General features: G+C 39.2%; 1 non-coding gene across 1 annotated transcript; it reads left to right on the top strand.

Moving 5' to 3' along the window:
* Window positions 1-4,929: 4,929 nt before the first annotated feature.
* LOC122071475 lies at window positions 4,930-5,036 on the top strand. Its single transcript, XR_006138188.1, has one exon. It is a non-coding gene; the product is annotated as a small nucleolar RNA R71 (small nucleolar RNA).
* Window positions 5,037-5,390: the final 354 nt, after the last annotated feature.

The raw sequence follows: 5,390 nt of genomic DNA on the forward strand, positions 1-5,390 counted from the left end.
CAATGCATGGAAAGAATTAAAAACGAAGACAATGCAAGGGGGTCATACATGATTAAAAGTTAGTCATCAGTGTAAAGAGGTTCATGGAGATCTATGACCTCTTCACTACCAGTATTAGGAAACTCGAGGAATGGTTTCAAACGCTGACCATTAATCTTTGAAATTACCCCTGTTCCTGGATTCAAAATCTCCACAGCCCCATGGGGATATACATTATGGACAATAAATGGGTCATCCCATCGGGATCTAAGCTTACCAGGAAAAAGATGCAATCGAGAGTTGTACAATAAGACCTTATCACCAATTGTAAAAGATTTACGTAGAATGTGTTTATCATGAAAAGCTTTAGTCTTTTCCTTATAAATCCTAAAATTTTCATAGGCTTCATTCCTAAGTTCCTCCAACTCAGATAGTTGGAGCCTACGATGAATTCCCGCATCAGATAAATCAAAGTTGAGCTTCTTGATGGCCCAAAAGGCCTTATGCTCCAACTCAACTGGTAAGTGATAAGCTTTCCATACACCAAACGGTAGGGAGACTGACCAAGATTGGTCTTGAATGCAGTCCGATGGGCCCACAAGGCATCAATGAGCCTAAGGGACCAATCCTTACAGTTGGGATTAATAGTTTTCTCCAAGATTTGTTTGATTTGCCTTAGACACCTCCACTTGACCACTAGTTTGGGGGTGATAAGGGGTAGATAACTTATGGGTGATCCCATACTTTTTCATTAGGGCCTCAAAAGTCCGATTACAAAAATGAGTACCCCTATCACTAATTATTGCACGTGGTGTACCAAAGTGGAAAAAAATGTTTTCTTTTAGAAACTGGACCACTACTTTGTGGTCATTAGTTTTATGAGGTATGACCTCTATCCATTTAGAGACATAATCAACAGCCAAAAGTATGTACAAATTCTCAAAGGAATTAGGGAATGGTCCCATAAAATCTATGCCCCATACATCAAAGATCTCAACTACTAAAATAGGGTTGAGGGGCATCATGTTCCTCTTATTGATACAGCCAAAAGACTGTCAGGTGGGACAAGCCTTGTAAAAATCAAAAGCATCTCTAAAAAGAGTGGGTCAATAAAATCCGCATTAGAGAACCTTTGCGGCAGTCTTTTTAGGTCCAAAGTGTCCACCACATGCATGATCATGACAAAAAGAGAGAATAGAATGTTGCTCATGATCGGGAACACATCGTCAAATAATTTGATCTGGACATATCTTAAATAAGTAAGGATCATCCCAGAAAAAGTGCTTAACTTGGGAATGAAACCTATACTTATCTTGGGTGGACCAGTGATCCGGAGTCACACTTAAAACTAAGAATTTGACAACGTCAGCAAACCATGGTTCACTGGACATTGCAAATAACTGTTCATCTGGAAAGTTCTCGTTGATTGGAGAATCGACAGTCAAGGAATTGGGAAGCTGGGATAAATGGTCAGCAACTATGTTTTTAACTCCTTTTTTATCCCTAATTTATAAATCAAACTCTTGCAAAAGTAAATCCCACATAATGAGACGGGCTTTGGCATCCTTCTTCTAAACGAAGTATTTGAGAGCAGAATGATCAGTATACACCACCACATGTGAACCAACTAAGTAAGACCGAAACTTTTCTAATGCAAACACAACCGCTAAAAATTCTTTTTCAGTGGTTGTATAATTGAGTTGTGCATCATTTAAGATCCTACTAGCATAATAAATGACAGTGGGTAACTTATTAATCCTTTGACCCAAAACTGCTCCTATGGCAAAATCTGAAGCATCACACATCAGTTCAAAAGGTTCAGTCCAAACAGGTGGTTGAACAATGGGTGCATTGGTCAACTCCTTCTTAAGTTGTTTGGAGGATTCTAGGCACTCTTTAGAAAACTCAAAAGTTTGACCTTTGGCAAGTAATGAAGTGTCTGTAGAAGCCCGCATGCCCTAGAAAAGATCAGACGTCCTTAACAGATTGAGGAGGTGGTAAATTATCAATTAAATCCATTTTGACTCTATCTACCTTAATTCCCTCCTTGGATATTACATGGCCTAAAACAATATCAGATTTAACCATGAAATGACATTTTTCTCAATTCAAAATCAAATTCTTAAATATGCACATTTTCAAAACTAGAGAAAGATGATGAAGATATTCAGAATAGGTATTCCCATGAATTGAAAAGTCATCCAGAAATACTTCTAAGAATTTTTCGACCATGTTAGAAAATATGCTCATCATGCATCGTTGGAACGTAGCAGGGGCATTGCAAAGCCCAAAGGGCATATGTCTGTAAGCAAATGTTCCATATGGGCATGTAAAAGTGGTCTTATATTGGTCCTCTAAAGCAATTGGGATCTGGTTATAGCCGGAATATCCATCAAGAAAATAATAGTATTCATGTCCAGCTAACCTCTCTAACATCTGGTCAATGAATGGCAATGGGAAGTGGTCCTTCCAGATTGCCACATTAAGTTTTCTGTAGTCTATGTACACTCTCCACCCAGATTGGACACAGGTTGGAATTAGTTCATTATTCGCATTGGGAACTACAGTCACACTAGACTTCTTAGGCACTACGTGAACTGGGCTTACCTATTGGCTGTCAGAAATAGGATAAATTATTCCATGATCCAAGCACTTTAGGATCTCTTTCTTAATAGCTTCCATCATCACTGGGTTAGCTCTTCTTTGGGGTTCTGTGGATGGTTTGGAATCCTCCATAAGATGTATATGATGTTGTACAATAGAAGGGCTTATACCCTTGATATCAGCCATGGTCCAACCTAGGGCTTCCTTATTATCTTTTAACACTTTAAGTAACTCCTCTTCCTAGCTAGAAGTCAAATTTGAAGAAATTATTATAGGAAGAGTCTGGTCAGGCCCGAGGAAAGCATACCTCAAATTAGATGGCAACTCCTTAAGATCTAGCTTAGGGGGCTCAAAGTGGAAGGTTTGGGAATGGAATTGGAAAGGGGTCCTAAGGGCTCCACAGGTGTGTGAAGACTTAAGACTTCAGAAAAGAAATTTTCACTATCATCATCCAACTCATCCATACACTCTTGGAATTCTGAATCAAAATCAATATCAAAGTTGGTAATTAAATCATCAGAAAAATCCAGAAAATCCTCAAGCATATTGATCTCTTCTACCATATGTGGTTGCTTGCCTATCCTAAACATGTTAAATTTAACAGTTTGGTTACCAAAAGATAATCTTAGGAAACCATTCCGGCAGTTGATTAATGCATTACTGGTAGCCAAGAATGGTCTCCCAAAAATTATTGGAATCTCATCCTTGGTTGAGAAGGGCTTGGTATCTGACATAATTAAATCAACAGGGAAAATAAATTCCCCCACCTTTAGTAAGACATCCTCAACCATCCCTTTAGGAATTTTAATAGACCTATCTGCCAACTGAAGAGTAGTTCCAGTGGTTTTCAATTCTCTCAATCCAAGTTGCTTGTACACATGGTAAGGTAAAAGATTCACATTTGCGCCAAGGTCAAGTAAAACATGCTCAATGTAGGTGTTGCCTATGACACAAGATATGGTAGGGCTCCCTGGATCCTTATACTAGGCTACTATGGGCTGAGTAATTATGGAACTAATGTTACCCGCCAAGAACGTATTTTTGGGCACACTAGTGATACGTTTGTGAGTACACAAATCTTTTAGTACCTTTGCATAGGCGGGGATCTGGGATATGGCATCCAAAATGGGGATGTTCACTTCTACTTTTTTAAAGACTTCTAAAATTTTATCCATGGAAGCAGTCTTCCTTTTGTTTACCAAGCGATTAGGAAATGGGACAGGATAAACATAAGGACTGTTAGGGATTTGCCCCTGTTCAGAAGAATCATTTTTGGTTTTCTCAACCAAATCATCTTTAGTTTCAGAAAAATCTTTAGGTTCATCAGAAGAACCTGAAACAAGAGGCACACTTGTGTCCTCAACTGAAGGAGAGTTAACATGAGTAATAGATGAGAAAGATTTAGGAACGCTCTGTTGGTACTCTCTACCACTCCTAAGGGCATAAACAACATTACATTGGTTAGAGGGCCCTTGTTGGGTCTGACCTTGTACTATATTCAGTGGTGCATTAGTTGATGTTTGTGAACTAATAGGCTGATGATGCCTAGGGTTAGGCTCTGATTGACTGGGAAAAGTTATTTTCTCCCTCTCACGCATAATTGAGACAACTTGAGTGAGTTCTCTCGTAAAATTTTGATGGCTTGTCATGAGGAGGGCCATATTTTTTTCCAAATCACTTATTCTACTTGCCTCTCCAGTGTTGGTAAACCCAGGGGGTTGCTGATAAGATGATAGGAGAGGGGCCCTATGAAAACTAGCCTGAGGTCCTACATTTGACCTAGGAAAAGTATTTTGAGAAAAAGATTGTTGTACAAAGGGAGGCCTTTGGAGTCCAGGTTGACCTTGATTATGGAAATTGGAAGGCCATGCTTGGTTGCCCTGATTCCAAGAGAGATTTGGGTGATTTCTCCATCCTATATTGTAGGTATTACTATATGGATTATTTTGCTATAAGACATTAATACTATCATTAGAAGTGCCCCCAGAGGTGTTGGGGCATTCTTCTAGGAGATGTCCAGGGGACTGGCACCAAGCACAAATCTTAACCAAATTGACTGATGATGGCTCTCTAGGAACAATAACCTCAATTCTCTTGATTAGGCTATCCAAATGGGCTTCCTTGGCTACTATCCCATCCACAAAATATCCTTTTCCTTCTAAGGTTCTTTCACTCTCTTGGGTTGATTCTCACTCATGGGTTTTGTCAGCTAAGTCAAATAAGAATTCCTATGCCTTTCCTTCATCTGTAAAGGATGTGAATCCCTCAGGACGCATAGACTCTATCATTTGTTTAGTTGGGTAATCAATACCCTCATAAATTATTTGACATAAATGCTATAGGTCTAGGCCATGGTGAGGGCATTCTTGGAGTAGATCCTTGAATCTCTCCATAAGTTTGGAAAATGACTCACTAGGCTTTTGCCTAAACTGAAGGATATCACTTCTAAGCTTATTAGTCTTGTGAGTTGGGAAAAACTTCTTAAGGAAGACAACTGTGAACTATTCCCATGAGGTTATGAAATTTGTGGGTAACCCATACAACCACTTCTTAGCTTGGTCTTTCAATGCAAAAGTGATAAACCTAAGCTTAACAACATCATCAGAAAGCTGTTGGATCTTAATTATAACACATACCTCTTCAAATTCCCTTAGAAATAGGTATGCATCCTCAGAGGTCAACCCATGGAAGTGGGGCAACATAGTGATGTAATGAGATTTGAGTTCAAAATTATTGCCCTGGGCTTGTGGTAGAACTATGCAGGAAGGTTGGGCTGTTCTAATAGGGTAGAACCTATCTTTCAAAGA

The sequence above is a fragment of the Macadamia integrifolia genome, unplaced genomic scaffold (assembly GCF_013358625.1).
Source record: "Macadamia integrifolia cultivar HAES 741 unplaced genomic scaffold, SCU_Mint_v3 scaffold_22A, whole genome shotgun sequence".
Lineage (NCBI taxonomy): Eukaryota > Viridiplantae > Streptophyta > Magnoliopsida > Proteales > Proteaceae > Macadamia > Macadamia integrifolia.